This window comes from Mirounga angustirostris, unplaced genomic scaffold (assembly GCF_029215605.1).
Source record: "Mirounga angustirostris isolate CCGP_5_RB_7025 unplaced genomic scaffold, mMirAng1.0.hap1 SCAF_4, whole genome shotgun sequence".
Lineage (NCBI taxonomy): Eukaryota > Metazoa > Chordata > Mammalia > Carnivora > Phocidae > Mirounga > Mirounga angustirostris.
Window position 1 is genome coordinate 31,341,539 of NW_026991712.1, and position 21,525 is coordinate 31,363,063.

A 21,525-nucleotide genomic window follows, 5' to 3' on the forward strand; every position below is an offset into this window, starting at 1 on the left:
TTGTAGTAATAGTATTTAATATTTATTATTTACTACAAGCTAGGCAACATTGTAAGTAGTATTCCCTATGCTTTCATTTAATCCTCAAAAAAGAACACTGGGGGCGCCTGGGTGGCTCAGTCGTTGGGCGTCTGCCTTGGGCTCAGGTCATGATCCCAGGGTCCTGGGATCGAGCCCCGTGTCGGGCTCCCTGCTCGGCGGGAAGCCTGCTTCTCCCTCTCCCACTCCCCCTGCTTGTGTCTCTCTGTCAAATAAATAAATAAAATCTTAAAAAAAAAAAAAAGAACTCTGACATAGGTACTATTATCATTCCTAATGTTATAGAGACTAAGGCATAAAGAGTTTTAAAAAGTTGCCCAAGACTACCACTGAGTAAGCAGCAAAGCTCAAATTCAAACCCACACAATCTGTCTCCGGGATCTTCACTCTTAATCACTATATTCTGTGAAGTTGATCATGTTCCTAGAGAAATAAGCTAGGAATTATTCAGTGACTTATGCAGAGAATATCACTTTCACCCATGTATTGAGATGCTCCAGAAGAAGTCCAGGACCACACTGAAACTCCTTTTCGTCACCTATAACCCCACTTCTTGAAGGACAGAAAACATCAGTTTATGAATATGAATATTTTCCCCAACATAAAGTTACTTGAGACTCAGGCATGATTATCTTAAAAGACCGAATATAAGAAGACATACAAAATAAGAAAAGTGGGATGGATATGCCATAAATTACAGGTCTTTAGAGTCTGGATAGCAATTAAAAAAATAATAGCAGGGAACACGTGGGTGGCTCATTGGCTAAGCTTCTGCCTTCTGGTCAGGTCGTGATCCCAGGGTCCTGGGATGGAGCCCCACACTGGGCTCCCTGCTCAGCAGGGAGCCTGCTTCTCCCTCTCCCTCTGCCCCTCCTCCCCACTCATGCTCTCTCTCTCTCTCTCTCTCTCTCTCGTTCTCTCTCTCACTCAAATGAAATCTCTTTTTAAATAATTATAACAGACACCTGTACCTTTAAAGTGCCAGGCCCTGTTCTAAGCACCTTAGATGGATCAGCACACTGTATCTTCACAACAACTTAGCGAGGGAAGCGTCATTATCCCATACAATAGATAAAGCAGCCCAGGCACAGAGAGGGTCACCTAGAGAGTGAGGAGCAGTTCCAGGCGCCCTCTTCCAGTCAGCCTAGCAGGCCCTTTGCGGGTTGCCCTTGACCTCCACCTCAGCTCCTATTCCTCTCCCTTGTTCATTCTGTTCCAGGCTGGGTGTTCCTTCCATGCTCCCTCTTCAAGAAGTTTCCACTTATATTTCCTCTTTTATCAGAGGACATCCCTAACTTCTTAAAATCACAGCCCACTCCCCTGATGCCAGTCCTGAGCACCTATTTGTTGAATGAACAAATAGGCCTGTGTCAACACCATTCCCTCAGAGAGGTGCAGTGATGTTTGACACTGAGAAGCTGCTTCTGCTTTTGCACAGGTGTTATGTATTTGCTTTCCTTTCCTCACAAGTCTTTGTTCAGATTTTTTTTTTTAGGATTTATTTATTTATTTGAGAGAGAGAGAGCACAAGCGGGAGGGGCAGAGGAAGAGAGAATCTCAGATCCACGCTGAGCACAGAGCCCAATGTGGGGCTCAATCTCAGGATGCTGAGATCATGACCTGAGCCAAAACCATGAACCAGATGCCCAACCAACTGAGCCACCCAGGCGCCCCTGTTCAGGTCATTCTTCACAGAATGGGAGCTAAGGGTTCCAAGATAAAGGATTAACTCTAGAAAACGAAAGATACTTCAGTGAGAGAAACTGGTCTACATAGCCATATTACTGCAGATGGAATGTCCCTCTTACTACCCTAGAAGATAAAGGACATAGGACCAATAAGGATCGGGACTTACTCATACCTTTCCTTCTTTTTATTTTAATTTTTTGTATTGTTGTTATTCAGTCGTAAATCTAACACTTTCACAAAATGCATTTGGACAAAGAAGTAATAATATTCTTTATAAGACTGTAACAAAATAAACAAATAATACTAAACGCTAAATTGTCTGAAGTTAAAAATATGCCAAATGCCCACAAACTTGAGTGAACTGCAGTACTCAGTTTTCATGGGCTAATCTCAAATAAGTCTTCAAATTATTTTTTTTATCATGATGAAGGAAATGTCAGTTCAAGTTAGGCTAAACAGATAACAATCTTGGAGATGGTTTAAAGAGAAACCTGTATTTTCAAAAGGAAGAAATGTAAACACTAAAATGCATAAGAAAAATGTTCATTCTCACTAATAAAAGAAACATGAATAAAATAAGGCATCATTTAAAATAATTCCTCAGATGGAGGAAAAAATTAAATTATAGTCATCAATAATAGAGAGAGTCCAAGGAAATTTGAACCTCATAAAACTGCTGGTGGGGTAAGACCTTAAAACAGGACAATCTGACAAAATTCATTATAGACTTCTAATTTTACACACCTTGGCCATTATTTCCACTATTATGAATTTATGCCAAAGAAATAATTCTGGATGTTGGAAGATTTTGTTAGATGTATGCTTATGGTAGTGTTATCCTAAAGGTGAAAAATTAAGAAACAATCTGTGACACAGAGAACTTGATTAAGCACATAATGGAATATTTAATAGAATGTTTGCCCTCTTTTACTAGGTAGCCATTAAAATCATATTATTGAAGAATATTCAATGACATGGGAAATATTTACAGTACATATTTTAGTAGGAAAAAGCAAATGACAAATCACAACAGTATGAATCCATTAAATATACAGAAAAATCCTAGGAAAGCCACAATAGTTACAGGTTTACTTGGATGATTGAATTATAGATAATTCTGATATTCTCCCTTTTGTTTACATGCATTTTCTAATTCTTCTCCAAAGGATAAAGATTAGTTTTTTACTAAGAAAGAAATAATTACTTCATTGAAAAACTTCTTAATAAAGGACTTTAAGGGATTTCACCTTTTCACTGTATTTATCTAAGGTAGTATGATGGAATTATTTTTTTATGGATAGAGGCTCCTGAGGGTAAAGAGGTAGGATTCATCTCTTGGACAAAGGGGAGCAAGCTCTTAAGAGATTACAGCTTTCATTCTATCCTCATCTTCTGTGGTTAAAAATGCTGCCCACATGCATAGCCAATGTTTCCTCTACTTTTTAAAATCTAGTTTTGCCTTACCAAAGGTTTAAATAATGGTAGAATTCCACTAAATAAACAACTGTTCTGGCACAGTTATCGGAGTATAACAGAGGCTTAGAAAGTAAACTTTATTTAGAAGCATCTTGGGAATAGCTAATTCACCTGCCAAAGTTTAGCCAACTTATTCTCTCAAATTGCTTCTAGAATATGTCTTAGCTATAGTTCCAGAAATACAGAAATAGCTCCTTAAATGAAGCCCATTCACTTAATTTGAATGACAGTTCCAAAACTGAATACCTGAGGTTGTTTTACTGATAAAGTAAGGATGGTCAAAAGGATAGTTGGTAACTACATTTTAGAATAGATTTTCATTTTTAGGGTATTCATCAAATGCACTTTGAGGGTAACATATATAGTTTTGAAAGACTAACTGTACAGTGATAAAAGCCAAAGAATCCCCTGAAACATTTTTCCTGGTTAATTTTTATTTAACTAGATGCAAATTATAATATCAATTATAAGATCAATTATAATAAATCATACTCCCATAGGGCCAGACACTATTGGTTGTTGTGGGACCAAATAATAATGAGAAGTTGGCTCAGTGAAAACACAATCATGGCTGGGTCAACATTAATGTTTTTGAGCATCTAGAATATCTAGAGGCATCTAGAGTCAGAGGCATCTAGAACCCTAGGGAAATGCTGGATATTTATGCCGGCCAGCCACAGGACCTTCTCTCCTGGCCAATACCAAGGACCATTTTGACTTCCATTGTATGCACTGTTCATATTATTCATCTTCTAAAAATTCTGAATAATATTTAAAAATCTATGTAATAATAAGCAATACAGTGTAATGATTAAGATTAGACAGCACAGGGTTTAGTTCTGACTCTACAACTGATTGTGACCTTGGGCAAGTTACTTAACTTTCCCAAATCTATTTAATCTGTAAATCTGTAAACTTAGCTACAGAGTTATGAGTACTAAATGAATGCTCTAAAATGGCAAAAAATGAGCATTCCAGAAATGATAGTTAATGCTATAAGGGTGAATATGCATTCTGAAAAGTCCTTCAGCTCTTTATTTGAACCAGTACATCTAGAAAACACAGAAAACTACATAACGTGACTTAAGATGAAGATGTTATTACTCTTAGTCTTTTGAGTATTTTCGATGCTTTAAATGAACAATTTTTTCTAAGATGGTAACACAGAATTTGGGACAATTATAAGTTACCTCAAAAATAGACACAAAGTGATCATTCAGAATTTTTGTTTTTTTAAAAAGAGGTGCTCTTCAGCGCCCCCCCCCCCACTTTGGGGGGTATTTGTCCTTTAAATAATGTATTGTGTAAAATATACTATAGGACACAGAATACTGTGTCTTCTTTTTGGAATTATCAATTTTTAACTTAAATTATAGAATTTATTGCATTTCTTCTTTAATTTTAGGCCAATGCTTCATGAAAGGAGGCTTACTTTCTCTACTGCACAGTGTTCTGTGTAGACTTAGCAGTATCCACATGGGGACCAATGTATGCATGATTATGACAGTCACAATTCTACCTTTATTGCATCCTTGGAGCCCAGACAACCTAAGTCAGTGATGACAAAACCCTTTGGGAATACAATTTTAACATTTAACTTAAACTTCCAATGAGCTGAATTATTAAAAAAAAAATTAAACATCTATAGCCTCTATGGCCAGAGAACTACCCTAAATAATCAGAACACTGGGGTATAATTGGCTGGTAGCTCTTACAGCTATCTGGAAATTATCAGTCCATTTGCATATATTTAATGGAAAAGAGACTTTCTTGATATTGTAGATTGATTGCATTAATGGCCTCTCATATTCATGGTTTTTCCTCTTTACATTTGTGTTCCCCTCCCAATCTGACTGAGCTCAGTCAAGTGACTTGCTTTGCTTTGGCCAAATAGAAGCAAACTTGATAAAAGCAGAGGCATGAAAGAGCATTTGGTCATTTATGTTTCTAATCTTACTTCTCTGAGATCACGGTGAGAACCTACCAGTCTAGCCTTCCCAAGGAATATGAGAGACAAACATGCAGAAGGGAGCCGAGATGTCCCAGCTGAGGCAATCCTGAACCAGTCCACAGCGAGCCATGTAAGAAAAGCCATCCAAGATCAGCAAAACTGCCCCCCCCCCCCAACAACTAACCACAGAGAGTGAGCCCAGCTGAGGCCACAACCATCCAGCTGATCTATAGACATGTGAATAATGATAAAGGCTTATGTTTAAAACTACTGTGTTTTGCGAGGGTCATTGCATCTTATATTTTGGTGATAGCTGACTAATATACTTATAAATAGGTAAAAAAAAAAAATCTGAGTTTTCCAATTGGGACTTCCAATTATATGACTCGGAATTATTTTAAGAGGTCCAGGGAGGATGGGAATTCTATACTCATGTTTTCAACAGTGTGTATGTGTGTATGGGGTAGGGTATACTTGGTATTCCACAAAATCATCTATTTGGAAGTGGTATGAAAGACGTTAATGTTTCTATTTATGTTAATAATTCTATTTTGGGAATATGTTTTATCACATATAGAATATATTATAGTAGTTCATATACATAATTTATTAACATACACAAACATGTATTGGAGGTACATATTTTATTGATAGGTATGTACCCTCAAAAAAGTTCAGAGACCATTGATCTTGCTTCTGTTTACATAGGGTAATTTTCTTATTTAGCAAGAGTTCCTCATACTGTGGCTTTCATGATGGGTCATCTCTTCAGGAATGAAGACCAATTCATTGGCAAGGTGTCACTCTTCTCTTCTGAACCTGATGAGATTTTAAGTATTTTTAAAAATTACTAGTATTCCTCTCCCCTGTGAGATTCCATCCTGCGCAGCTGTTCTGTGGAACAGTAGTTGTTTATCTCCATCCACCTTCTCTCCCACCTAAGTGCGTGCCACCACCCCATGGAAGATTCGATGGATATGGACATGAGCCCCCTGAGACCCCAGAACTATCTTTTTGGTTGTGAACTAAAGGCTGATAAGGATTATCACTTTAAGGTAGATAATGATGAAAATGAACACCAGCTATCTTTAAGAACGGTCAGTTTAGGAGCTGGTGCAAAGGATGAATTGCACATTCTTGAAGCAAAGGCAATGAATTATGAAGGCAGTCCAATTAAAGTCACACTGGCAACTTTGAAAATGTCTGTACAGCCAACGGTTTCCCTTGGGGGCTTTGAAATAACCCACCTGTGGTCTTATGAAATGTGGTTCAGGGCCTATGCATATTAGCAGACAGCACTTAGTAGCTTTGGAGGAAGATGCAGAGTCAGAAGAGGAAGAGGAAGAGGACATGAAACTCCTTAGTATATCTGGAAAGTGTTTTGTCCCTGGAAGTGGTAGCAAGGTTCCACAGAAAAAAGTAAAACTTGCTGCTGATGAAGATGACGATGATGATGAAGAAGATGATGATGATGATTTTGATGATGAGCAAGCTGAAGAAAGGGCTCCAGTAAAGAAATCTATATGAGATCCTCCAGCCAAAAATGCACAAAAATCAAACCAGAATGGAAAAGACTCAAAACCATCAACACCAAAAACAAAAGGTCAAGAATCTTTCAAAAAACAGGAAAAGACTCCCAAAACCTGAAAGGACCTAGTTCTGTAGAAGATATTAAAGCAAAAATGCAAGCAAGTATAGAAAAAGGTGGTTCTCTTCCCAAAGTGGAAGCCAAGTTCATCAGTTTTGTGAAGAATTGCTTCTGGATGACTGACCAAGAGGCTATTCAAGATCTCTGGCAGTGGAGGAAGTCTCTTTAAGAAAACAGTTTAAACAGTTTGTTAAAATTTTCCATCTTATTTCATTTCTGTAACAGTTGATATCTGGCTGTCCTTTTTATAATGCAGAGTGAGAATTTTCCCTACTGTGCCTGATAAATGTTGTCCAGGTTCCATTGCCAAGAATGTGTTGTCCAAAATGCCTGTTTAAAGATGGAACTCCACCCTTTGCTTAGTTTTAAGTATGTATGGAATGTTATGATAGGACATAGTGGTAGTGGTGGTCAGACAAATGGAAATGGTGGGGAGACAAAAATATACATGTGAAATAAACAGTATTTTAATAAAGTAAAAAAAATTACTAGTATTCAGTTAATGTAAACTGAAAAATAAATGTAGTAACTGTATAGTGATTTTTTTTTTTTTTAATGCATGGTTTGTGTATGGAACAATTGCATTGGGAAAATAGAACACAGTCTCTGTGACTTGAGAACACTTCTCAAATATTAATACCTTCACTGGCCATACCAGTTATGGTGTGGTATCTTACTAATACTTCAAGCTACATTACATATAAACTATTTTTACTACCAAATACCAGTAAGCATAATTATTTTAATGAGTATAAAGATTTAGGAGTATGTGATTTTATAAGAGATTTCACATATTAATGGTTTACAGTGATTTTAAAATGCAGCTAATTTCTTTTTTCACATAAACTCCAAAATAACTTCTTTACTGGAACTAAACTTAAACTAAAATGATCCATTAGTGAAACAGTAAGGAATGACACATTTATTTTTCAGATATAAGGAAACTGATAAGAAAGATATATTCTTCATGACTTTAGAGAGTAAAGATAAATGTTAAAACATAAATTCTACAAATTAACAAATAAAGATATATGACCTCCATTTTATAATCAATTTTACAAGGTGCTATATCTTTAAAAGGAAAGTAATTTAAAACTGTCAAATTTGCTTCAGAATGGCTTTCTTATATATTAAATTCCTCTCTTAATGCTACCATATATAAATTTTTCTTTTCCCCCTACATCATTCTGCCAAGTCCATATACATTCAATATTTAAAGGTATTTTTAAAACACAAGTGATTTTTCTTCCCTTCACACAAAAATGTTTTCCTTCTTTTCTGCCCCAGAGTGTTAAATATCATAGGCTACTGACTTTCTGAGAGCTCAGTTTTAACCCTTTAAAGAAGGGTTGGAATACTGTGTACATGTTTATCCAGATGAGTTGTATTATTTCTGGAAAAAAATAAGAGCTTAGTGTAAAGTCTGATTTGCATACTGATTTCCATCGTGTTTCAAGTTATGTCTAATCCCATAAAATGAAATTAATCTTTCAGTTCAGACTATTGCAGTTGGACTGGCAAATAAAAAGTTCAGGTTATTTAGAAAATTCATTGACTTACTGCCCAAATAAGAAACAAAGAACTAGAGCATGGCTAAGACGTTGTCCCCCCAACAATGAAGCAATCTAGGCAGATAGCAGGGCTGAGGGATCCACAGAGGGAGTGGGACATAATGTAGAAGAACAAGTCTCCTCAGAGGCCCCATGGATTTCAGCTCCCCATGCCTCTCCCATATAATGAGTTCATCTGTCATCTATTTAGCTTTTGAGCCAACAGTCTATTGACTGCATGCAGACTCCAGGGACTGAGATGTTCTTGGAAGATCTTCAGACAGACTCATCATGTGACATCGATGAAGCCAATCAATACACCACTTGGCACTTCAAAGTTGTCTATAAGCAAATAGAGGACAAGCGATAGCCTGCAATGCACCTGCCTCCCCATAGTGTTAGGAGACTGAAGGAATGCATCCTTTCACGTCAACGTGAGTTCTGATAAATGAAGATGCTTGGTCAAGATAAGATATATTTTCTCATCCAAAGCTCTTAGAGTGACTGAAGTCATAGGTCACCACTCATCACAAAGCTTCTGTGCTTCCCTTTCTCAAAATGTCACATGCAAATGTGTCATGAATAGATAAATGCAACCAATGTCAATGGAGTCAGCAGTGTCTTTGGTGATAAATATAGGAGTGGAATATTTTACTTATTACATTTTCCTGATAATGCTACTATATTTTTAATGGTTATGAGTTTGGGTATCAGCATTTTTCCAAAACTCAAAAGGATTTATGTTCTGAGGACTAATATAATACATGTTCATTATATTTTTTTAATTATACAAAAAAGTATGAAGTAAAACAATGACTATGAATTCCATCACCCAGAGATAACCACTATCAACATCTGGGTGACTCTTCTAGATATCTTTATGGATATATGCATACAATACATATACACATATGTACGTACCTATACATATATTTAAAATCACACACCTACCTATCAACCTAAGCATATGCTATTTTGCGACCTGTTTTTTTTCCAGTTGTTGTGGATATCTATTCCTCTTCCAAAAATAAATAGGTTAACAGCATGATTTTCAATGGGTGCTGAACTTTCCTCCATAGCAAGGATAAACACTATTTACCAACCTCCACTATTGTTATTTTTCTTAAAGCATTCCAAACAAACCACCATCAACAGAAAAGAACTTTGGCACCATTTCAAAAGATCAGATATTTTGTTGTGAACAAAGGGCCAGGAAATAACAGAGACATTACAAGATAGAGAAGAGCATTAAATATATGGAAAAGTGGTGAGAGTAGATGACCATATTAGTATACTTTCAAATGAATCATGTATATCTTATTTTTATGCAAATATTATATATATAGTAGTTCATTTACAAGATAAAATAAAAATTAAAGATCTCAAAATCCCAAATTTGTAGACTTCACAGCCCCAAATGAACCTGCTCTTGATTGATTTAATGTCTTTTTTTTTTTTTTAACTTCCTTGTAATCACATTCTGTAACCTGGTATTTTTATCAAAAGTTGAAATTTAGGATTTTCCTGAGTACCTCTGGCCACTTGATCCTGAGTGGACAGCTGCATCCCCGAGAAGACCCCAGCTTCAGTGAAGCAGCCCTTTCCCCAAGCCCTCTGTCCTCTGCCATTCCTGGCCACTTCATGCCTAGGAGTAGTCAAGGACCCAATCATCACTACTGTTGTCCCTAGTCCCTCGAGGTAACTATGCTCTCCCTTGTAATTTCCTACACTTTGGTCAACCTTTTTCAGTCATCTTTTTATTAAACTCTCTTCAAGTTACTCATTTTGAGTATGTCATCTTTTTCCGGTTGGGAGTCTGACTGAACCATACATATTTCATAGGTGTAAAGACACTGTATACAAGAACATTGATACGAAACGGTGAAAGGTGGAACTCCTAGCAGTCCTTGTTTTCATCACAAAATTTGGCTGATTAGGAAACTAAAAGGGTTTTCTGTGAACAGTAATAGTGTTTGTAGCTATATTAGGAAAAGAAATTTTGGTAAATGAGTCTATTGGCCTTAAGACACATTTGAAATTTACTTAGACTATTAGATGTTTTCTGATCACACTTGAAATGAATGAATTTCCTCAGGTTCAAAGTCTAAGGTGAGAAATAATTAGTTCCTGAGAACAGGACTATATATAACATACTGTAATCAGCCTTATTCAGATCTGAGTGATAAATCTAAAATTTTAAGAAGTGTGCATTCTCTCTGATTTGCACAGATTGTCTTACTTGCACAGTCCTGTCATATTTACATAGTAGTAGAGTTCCAAATGCTAAGACCAATGGAATATTTAGTACCTGACAGCCACCATGTTAGGTACGTTATGTGAATTATTGTATAACCCTCCAACGGTCTTATGACATAGATACTATTATTGCCATTTTTCAGATGCAGTCACACAGCTGATATAAGGCAGAGATGAAACTTGATAGTTCAAAACACACATATTGAGTATAAGACATGAAAAATGATGCATTAGGCACACAGAAAATCTATTTGAGGTGTAATATTCCTATAAGTCTTTTTATAACACTCTTCCTTCCTATGCATCAATCTGGTTCCTTTGTAATGTTAATGAACATTTCAAGTTAAGAGAAAACTTGATAAATCCTGAGCCAAGGCCCCTATCAAGTCTCACCAGCCTCAAATGGCCAAGTCACTCAATAAAATAAAATCTTCAAAAGCTGCTACTTTTGGTTTAAACCTGGAGATCACAAGTAGCTACACAAGCAGCACTTTGTCCCAAGGTGCAAACATTACTTAAAAAATAGAAGAAGACTAGGCTGTAAGGGAACGTTCGCACCATCCCTTGTGCAATCCTTAATGCACTGGGTCCTATGTGTGCCATGCACTATGCTAATCACTTTGTTTGCATTATCTCACTGAAAATTTATAACCTTAAAAGTAGGTACTATTATTTTTTTTTTAAAGTAGGTACTATTATTATCCTTCTTAAATATATACTAGAACCCTAATTCCCAATGTATTCTAAATGTGACTGTAAAGTCTAAAATGACAAAATAAAACCATTTTTAACCGAACAACCTTTCTTCTTTCAAAGAAATGGCAATGGAAGCCACACTAACTGACCACCTTGTCAAGAATTTAGCATCCAGGGCACCTGGGTGGCTCAGTTGGTTAAGCGACTGCCTTCGGCTCAGGTCATGATCCTGGAGTCCCGGGATTGAGTCCCGCATCGGGCTCCCTGCTCGGCAGGGAGTCTGCTTCTCCCTCTGACCCTCCCAACCCTCCCTCCTCTCATGTGCTCTCTCTCTCAGTCTCTCTCTCTCAAATAAATAAATAAAATCTTTAAAAAAAAAAAAAAAAGAAATTTAGCATCCAGGGCGCCTGGGTGGCTCAGTTGGTTAAGCAACTGCCTTCGGCTCAGGTCATGATCCCAGGGTCCTGGGAACAAGTCCCACATCAGGCTCCCCCTACTCTGCAGGGAGCCTGCTTCTCCCCCTGCCTGCCACTCCCCCTGCTTGTGCTCTGTCAAATAAATAAATAAAATCTTTAGAAAAAAGAATGTATTAAAAAAAAAAGAACTTAGCATCCAATTAGTTTTCAATTGTAACTTTAAATTGTAATAAAGAAATATTAGTGACATCTGATAGTGTGTTAACAAAAATACCTTCAGGATCTGCTCCAGCTTTATAAATGACCAGTCCTCACATCAGTTTGTCCTAAATTAGCAGCAATCTGATGTCACCATTCTCTCTTACACTCAGGTCCATGTATATTCTGTTACAGCCATCTCTCCTGCTTTCTCATCTTTACATTTTTCCTTTTCTAAAATGTATTACAACTTGGATAAAAGGTCATCTCCTCTAATAAGACATTCTCTAACCTTCAGGTTGCCTCCGCACCATACCTACACCAATCACAACACTGTTAGATTATATTGTAATTATATGATTATTTGTCTATAAGCTTTTTTTTTTTTTTCCTTAGGCTCCATGCCCAGTGTGGGGTTTGAACTCATCACCCTGAGATCAACAGTCTCATGTTCTACTGACTGAGTCATCCAGGAGCCCCTGTCTATCAACTTTTTAAGAGAGGGGCCTGTGTTCTGTTTACCTGGCAAAATATTTAGGAGTTTCTCAACATCTGTTAAGTGAATGAAAGCCCAAGCAAGGTTGTTCTAAGAAAGGAAAACTTCAAAGCTAGGAAGTAACTATTTGAAGATAATACCCTGAGCCAGGTACCACATATGCTCCAAATGTAGAAACAGGTCTTCCAGGGATGTACAATCTAGTAAGGGGAAAAAGACAAAAAACTTACATGAGATAACAAGTAAAATTACTTAAATTCAAAATGATATTGGAATTCTGACAAGGGAGCAAAAATTTCTGCCTATGGAAATGGTGAGAGTAGAACTAATCACCAGAATGTAAGGAAGAGAATGTGTTGCATAAGAAACTTAAATACGCATTTTTTGTTTGTTTGCCAGGAACTGTTCCCCAGAAGGAAGCAATATGATAAGTATCTATCGCTTCCTCTACATACACATTTGCATACTTTCTCTCTTGCTCTCCGTTGTTGCCCCTGCATGCCTGCACACACGCACACACACGTCTTTTAAAATAATCAAAAGATAAAGGAAATTATAGGTTCTTATGTAGCCTACTCTCTAAATTAAAAAAAAAAAAAATCTTGGTTACTAGAACTGAAATTTTAGTGTTTTCCTGTAGTCAACATCAGCTATTAAATCAAACTGCAGATAACATAATGATGTCTTCCCTCTTGGCAAATTATGTTAATACCAATAAAAGGATATCTTATTACAAATAATGAGACAGTTTGCAATCGATTTTAGGCCTACTGAAAAACCATAAAAATACAATGAATATTGACAAAGAAGAGAGGTTTTAAACGGGGTGAAAAGTAAATTATGGTAAGGCATTTTAACAGTGTGCCACTGGGGAGTTCAAATACAGGAAGTCAGCTCTGAGAAGACACGTCACCTGTCACTTCACATATTTGTTCATATTTCCAGGAGTTTCTACTCTGTTATAAAGGATGACTCAGATTAAATCCAGGCCATCATTCTTCACGGTAATTGGTTTGCTAATTCTGCAGCACAGCTTTTGGCTTCTGCTCAGCAGTTGGCCTAAGGTTATAAACTGTACTATTTATTAAGCCTTATTAAGACTGCTGTCAGCGGTAATCATATTGCTCCTCTACACAAAACCTTCAGTGGCTCCCTGCTGCTTTCCTAATTAAGTCCATACTCCTTATCTTGGCATTTAAAAGTCCTTTACAATATGTTGCTAACCTTCCTCTTCAGTGTGTATTCTCCCCACTCCGCCAAAGGCTGTTCCGATCTGGTAGTAGTCTAAACTACTTCATGTTGCTCTAACACCCTTTCTGATATCCATCCTTTACCCATGTGGTTCTGACCAGAATGTTCTTTGTGCTTCCCTTTTTTTTTTTTTTTTTAAGATTTTATTTATTTATTTGACAGACAGAGACACGAGAGAGGGAACACAAGCAGGGGGAGTGAGAGAGGGAGAAGCAGGCTTGCCCAATGCGGGGCTCGATCCCAGGACCTTGGGATCATGACCTGAGCCGAACGCAGCCGCTTAATGACTGAGCCACCCACGCGCCCCTGTGCTTCCCATTTTTAACATCCCATCCCCACCCATCCGTTGGTTTGCCACCTCAGGAGCTTCCCAAGTGAAATGTGAAATAGGTCTCCATATACAGAGCTCAGGGAGAGCCCAAATAAAGAGGCATACCACTCCAGACTGGTAGGTGGTAGGTTGAATAAGCAAGGCAACTTAGCTATGAGGTTTGTCTTGGACAGCTGCAAGATGAGTAGATCTCTGCCCCTGCCCACCAGAATCTCTAAGGTTTATAAGAAGCCTTAACTAGGTTCAGTCACATATACTATCCAGAAGGTCTCAGCAACACATTTCTATCTCAAAGTTGTACCCTGGGGAAAGCTTCTAGCATGGAGAAGGTAAGTGGAATTCACATTCCAAGGACAGGGGAGAGGTTGAGGACCTCCCAACTGTCCAGGTCCAGCTCGTGGGTCAACTGGTGGTCATGTACCCTCGATGACCTCCTCTAATACCATCTCCCTATGTGACTAATGCTTACCATGCTTTCCTGATATATCTCAATAATATCCTATTAAAGAATTTAAGTGGTATGAGTGAGGAAAATATCAAGTTTGGGTAGACGGATTTGATTCTGAATTCTAATTTTTTTCTATTTGCTAATGACCTTGAGTATGTTAGATGAGATCACACATGTACCGATCCTGTCATAGTGTCTGGCACATGATAGAAAATCAATACACACTGGTTTCCTTTGTCCTGAGTTCTCCAGCTCAACATGGTCTCTTTTCTCTTTGAATTACATATGACAGAAAACACTCCCACTGTGTCACCTGGGAGTCATGCATGATCTCTTAGCACTTGTCACATAGGAAACATTTGTCCTTTCATCAGTGATAAATCACTGATAGCACATTTACAGAGCAAACACCAAAAAAAAAAAAAAATTAATGCCGGAAAGAAAAATCCCAAATATCATAAATTAGTTTGTAAAGTTCAGAAATTTAACATAGCTCCTTAGCTCCTTATTAGGACTAAAAAATATTATTGGTTAAGGAGAAAAGAAAGGACATTGCAGTACAAATGACAAAATTATTATAAGCTATTCAATTAAAAGTAGATACAGCATTAGCTGTATTTTAACCCTACTTTGTTATTTACAATATGCTAACCACCATATACACTGAGAACTGGGTCTGCTTTAAAAACTAGAAAACATCCAATTAAGAGTATTTTCCTGATAGCATGGAGTTCAAATCTAATTATTGACCCTTAACCAACCTGTTAAAAACTCTTTTCAGTGTTACTGAAAATTTGTCTTGATTAGCTCTTATTCAATTTCACTAATTATATCTAGGATACTGTAAAATTCTAAAGATTTTAGAGTCTTAAGCTTGATAGATTGATGTCTTTCTAAAAATATTAGTGCATACATTAATAAATCACAGGCAGGACTGGAAGGGTTAGTTAATTCTGAGAGGAGTGCATAGGGAGTACAATAGAATTCCTAGGGTCGGGTACCTGCATATGTGCTGAATACATGTTTTGGCCCAATATCAAATGGCCACGTATTCAAAAGTAGTGTTAGATCAAAATCAAAGCCAAAACCAAATATTATCATAGAATGAACATACTAAAAACAGGCTCTGAATATGATGAATGCAGCAGATTAGTAACAATTCTAGAAAAATAAGGCATACATTTTAAAAAGCTTTAAATGAAGGCAAAGCTGAGCCTTGTCTAAAACAAATTTTTCTTCAGTTATTTGCCAAAAAATGTTCTAAGTCAGTTATAGACAACCAAATGGATTCCCTGGCAAGCAATGGAAACTCATATGGTATTTATCAAAAATAGCTTTTAGAACAGCAAGTTAACATCTATCACTAAATTTCTATAACATGTTGAGCATGAGTGTTCCCTTTATAGGAAAATAAAAACAAATAGGATTATAGGAGAAATATAAACATCATTCCGCAATGAAATATACATCTTTTTTAAAGTTAAATGTTTCATCTGATTACATAAATAACATATATCTATTATAAAGCTTTTGGAAAATATAGAAAAACACCAAAAGAGAAATCACCCCAAATACACTTAAGAATTATAGTTCAATCTCCTCAGTTAACCTAGAAAAATAGAGGTGCACATTGCCTGACTTGATCACTAAGATAATTCTACTTCACGGGGTGCCTGGGTGGCTTAGTTGGTTAAGCGACCGCCTTCAGCTCAGGTCATGATCCCGGAGTCCTGGGATCGAGCCCCACATTGGGCTCCTGGCTCAGCGGGGAGCCTGCTTCTCCCTCTGACCCTCTCCCCTCTCATGCTGTTTCTCTCTCGCTCACTCTCTAATAAATAAATAAATAAATAAAATCTTTAAAAAAAAAAAGATAATTTTACTTCAGGTCACAGTTCTGGGTCTAAAAGCTCCTGACTTCCTGTGCACTTCACCTTGAAAAATGATTATATTTGTTCAGGAATTTTCCTTGCCAAAATAAATTAGGTTATGGAAATTGATAAAAAACATTTATGTAAGAATTGCTCACAGCCCAAAGGTCTGTTTGGTTCTTGATGTTAAAAGCTGCACACTGTTATGTATGGTGACGATTTTAAAGATGTCTGGTGATTGTTTCCAAGATTAGACCTTAAAAAGCATTCACATTTACAGCTGGGTCTGAGACAGGAGATGTAGCTCGCCTTTGGGGCCAATTTTCTCTGGGCCAACTTTCCCCATCCCAGCATTTGAAGGATAGGTTGCCTATTGGGATTCTGAGGATTGGTTTTTATGCTACTGGATATGGCTGAGGAAATTCCCTGAGAGACACAAAAAACCTGGGACAGACTGATACGGTCAAAATGAAAGTTGTCAGAAAAAAATCTGAGTTCAAATGCTAGCACTACTAGTATCTCACAAGAATTGTGAGAATAACTTAATAACAACAATAATAAAAAACCACGTAACATTTTTAAGTGTTTAATATGAATATGTATTGGAGATATAATAATAACTTTACAGGGAGGCCCCTGGATGGCTCAGTTGATTGAGCATCTGGCTCTTGGTTTCCCTCAGGTCATGATTTCAGGGTCCTGGGACAGAGCCCTGCATCCGGGCTCCATGCGCAGCATGGAGTCTGCTTGGGATTCTTCCCCTCTTCCTCTCCTTCCCCTTCTACTCCTCGCCCTGCTGATGCTCTCTCTCTCCCCCCCTCTCTCTAAAATAAATAAATAAAATCTTAAAAAAAAAAAAAAACCTTTACAGGCATTTTCACATTCAATCCTCACAATAATCCTGTTAAGTAGGTTCTGTTTCTCTCCATTTTATTGCTGAGAAACTGAGGGTAAGAAAATTAAAACATCACAGAGCTAGTGAGTAGCAGGGTCATGACAAGGTCCTAAGCAGTTTAACTTTAAAGTGTTCACTTCCTATGATGCTACTGTAATATGTTGTATGTTCAATGTCTTTTATAGTCCAGCACTTTTGCTGTCCAGAACATGGAATAGGACCCTTGGGTGTCACTATATCTAAGAGGATATATTTTAATGGGTATCCACCAGATAAAAGTCTACATGCTTAACCTGACCTAAAGTGCTACGCAAGATCCTGCCTTGCCTCATGCCACGGCACTCTCCTCCCTCCCTCTGTATCATCCTTGATACATCCTTGATGACATCAGCCCTTCCCCAACCCAGGAAGTTTGCCTGTAAATCATTCAAATTTCCCTGTAAATCATTCCCATCTCATAAGATACTTTTCCTTCCTCTCAAATATAATTAAACACTCATTTTTGTAATTAATTGTATAAGGGCAGAAACACTGTAGGTCTTATTTGCTGCACTAATCTCAGCAACTAACTTAGTATCTAATACTTAGTAGATGCTCAATAACAATTTATTAAATGAATAAAGGAATGAAGAAGTAGATGAATAAGTATTTCTGTACAAATGAATCATTTTTAGAAGACACATATAATCGATCATTTCTTGAGGCCACAGATGCAACAGAAATAGATAAATCCTGAGAAGCTTAAGAGTTTAGTACAAAATAGATGATTAGAAATTATTGCTGTTTTCTCTGAGACATTCATTTTAGAGTTGGTTGTTATACACATTCCACCACTCTTCTTCTGCTTATACCAATCAGTCATCCATATAATGATTTATTATTTTTCAGGCCTGTATTAGTTTATCCACAGTTTAGGTTTTGAAGTCAAAGGCTTTTACTATCTTTTTGCTATGCGTATAAACAGTTGCATCCTCATTTGGCTCAGCACCCATTTGCAGGAATTACCTTGAAATTGAAATAAATTCAGTGTTCAAGGAGGCCAAGACCCCTTTGGAAGGCTCAGGGCTCTTTTTGAAAGAATCTGGATTGATTTTCTGCTAATGAATTGATTTATTGAATAATGAGTCACATCTTTCTTTCTTCTAAGAATGTCACTAATAGCCAACATCTACCACTATTCCACATACAAAGGATACTTAATATTCATTGGATTTAATTAGGAAAGCAAGAAAGTAACAGGATCCTTAACTTTCAAGCTAAATCAATTTAGTTCTCTTTTCCGACAAGTTCTCTTCATTGACAAATGGAATATCAAAGCTAGAAAGATGTTTACAGAGTACCAAAACCATAATTCAGTCAAAAAATTATTTTGTATTAATTTTTTTCCTTCTAGAAATAAATAAGGCCAAGCATAAATGCAAACGCAAAACTTTTTCAGTCAACTAGACCTTAGATTGTTACTGAAATAATAGGAAATTATATAATTTCATCATCAGCTTTTGGGTTGACATTTTATCAATAGTTTTTTTTTAATGTTATATTTATTTATTCATGAGAGTCAGAGAGAGAGAGGCAGAGGCAGAGGGAGAAGCAGGCTCCCTACCTAGCAGGGAGCCTGATGTGGGACTCGATCCCAGGACCCTGGGATCATGACCCAAGCCGAAGGCAGACGCTTAACCATCTGAGCCACCCAGGCGCCCCCATATCAATAGTTTTTAAAAAGATCACACGTGCACATGTGTGTGTGTGTGTCTCCTGTAGGCATTAAAAAAAAATCAATCCCAATAAATCAAAGAAGAAATTCTTCACCTTGCTACTGAGATGAGACCTTCTTCCCATATACTCTCTGAGGCAAAACATTTGTAAGATGACTCTTTAAGAAAGGAGTAGGATTAAGAAGTATATTAAAAAAATCTAATTCACTAAACTCATTTTAAAGATCATATAGCTATTTTACATATTCTAAGAAAAGAAAGCCTAATTCTTTTTCTATCATTAAGCCGAACTGTAACTAAGCCTTTCATACAGCTATATCATCCTGCTATATAAAGCTAGTGAATGAATCACAAATATTCTTAAATATTTTCTAGAAGTTGTGAATTAATTTTCATGAATGTAATTCCTCTGAGCTCTACTTAAAGTTACTCTAAGTGTTGCAAATTCTGGTTCGTTACTTTCACAATTCCATTGGCTTTGTGTACCAAGTACATTTAAAAGTCATGTATTTCTTATAGAACATGAAACAATTTAATTTCTTTGGAAAGAAACTGTTTTCTCAATTTTAATTATTCCTTCCCAGGCCAAACTCTATAATCATTTCCCAAGAAATAAATAGTTACAGACAAGAAAAAGTAGCTATATCTCCCCCAAAAAAGACTTTTGTTGTGTTCAATAGTAAAATGATCTCTCTTTTCTTTCTTTCTTTTTTTTTTTTTTTCAAAATCCCAATGATGCTCCTAATTTCTCTGCTTTTGCAAAACTGACTCCCAGAGTGATTCTGGAAAAGCTTATACATGGGGAAAAGTGATATATGATCACTCCTCCCATGTGTAGTCATAGTATAAGCATTACTATATGCCCGAAGCATACCAGGCACTGGAGAGAAAAGCTCAAGAGGTTCACAGTCTAGAGAAGGAAATAAAATATTACACAATAAATACCACTCCAGTGACAGAATCTCTTCCTGTATGATCCCTTGGTTAAATCCCTTTGATGGGCCAACTTCACCCTCCTGCTTTGCCTATCTGCCTCCAAAAACACCTGATCACAGGTCTTTTCTTTCTTCTGGAAAGCTAATGGGAATATCCTATTGCAACTGTTTTCCTCAAACAAGTCATACTCATACCTGTGTGCACCCTACCCAGAGAGCAGCAAAAACTTAAAATATGTAAAATTAATTTGCTGGATTAAAGCTGTCATTCAAAAACAGAGAAGTACCTGCCCACTGAACTTGCCACCAGAGAGATAGGAGTTTGCTCTGATTAGAGCCCTATATTCTACATAAAGAGAGAAGATAAATGAACAGAACTATCTCCTACTCTCTCTCTTTGAAGCAGTGAGTAAAAATTAAATAGTTATAGACAAGAAACCTTCCAGAATAGGGGACCCAGAAGAGGAGGAAAAGAAACAGGAGGAGAAAGAAGAGGAGGAGGAAGAAGAGAAATCTCACCAACAAAGAACTGATACTAATGTGAGTCATATCTGGATATGGTTGAATATAGTTTTTGATTTAAAAAACTGAAAGGGTAGTAAAAAAAAAAACAATGAATTAATGTATATCTCTTGATATCTTGAAATGTCCATCTTATTGCTAATTTTAAAAGGACTAAAAGTAAGTCTATCCCAGAGAAAACCATCTCTGGTTTTGGCAAGCACCTAAGACAATGCTGCAATTCAGGTTTCTCAAGAGCAAGACTACTGACATTTTAGCCAGGTAATTCTTTGTTGTGGGGGGCCTGTCCTGTGCACTGCAGGATGTTTAGTAGCATCATGGTCTCTACCCATTAGATATTCGTAGCAACTTCAAGTCCTGTCAATAAAAGTGTCTCCTGACATTTACCGTATGTCCCCTGAAAAGTAAAACCACTCCAGGGTTGAGAACCATGGCTACAACTGTGGGGACATTGTCAACAGTACCTGGGACATTAGTGGAGGCTTCCCAAACAGTGGTGCTTGAGTTGAGTTGAGGGTGAGCAAGAATTTGTTCAGAAGGCCAAAATAAACCCTTTGCCCATGAGTAAATTTAATTGGTATGATCTCAAAATTGAAAACATTCAGGGTCAGCACTAGCCTTTTCTGAGCCAATCCATTCTCCAAATTGTACATGTGTAGTTGCTCCACCATATTCTCCTTTCTTCACCACAATGTGTCCTGGAAACTTTACACTGCTGAAAGATAGTATAATGTAATAAACAGTGGTAGTGGCTAAATCACTAACTATGTAATCTTGGGGAGTCATCTAACTTTTGGGAGTTTCAGTGCCAATGCCTATAAAATGAAGGTGTTCAATTAGCAGATGACCTCCAATGCCCCTTCAAATTAAGAAATTCTTTGATCAATCTTTCTTGTTTCTTATAGTAGTCTCTCTGCTCATTAAAATGGATACCTTTCATATTATATTGGTTTTCAGTAATCAAATAGTAGTTCTAGGGCGCCTGGGTGGCTCAGTTGGTTAAGCGACTGCCTTCGGCTCAGGTCATCATCCTGGAGTCCCGGGATCGAGTCCCATGTCGGGCTCCCTGCTCGGCGGGGAGTCTGCTTCTCCCTCTGACCTTCCTCCCTCTCATGCTCTCTGTCTCTCATTCTCTCTCTCAAATA

The 21,525-nt window shown here is 37.1% G+C and overlaps 1 protein-coding gene and 1 pseudogene across 2 annotated transcripts in view; one reads left to right on the forward strand and one right to left on the reverse strand.

Moving 5' to 3' along the window:
* Positions 1 to 21,525, reverse strand: part of OXR1 (oxidation resistance 1) — a 443,163-nt gene that overhangs the window by 294,292 nt on the left and 127,346 nt on the right. The window lies entirely within an intron of this gene.
* Positions 6,057 to 7,134, forward strand: LOC123858809 (nucleophosmin-like; annotated as a pseudogene).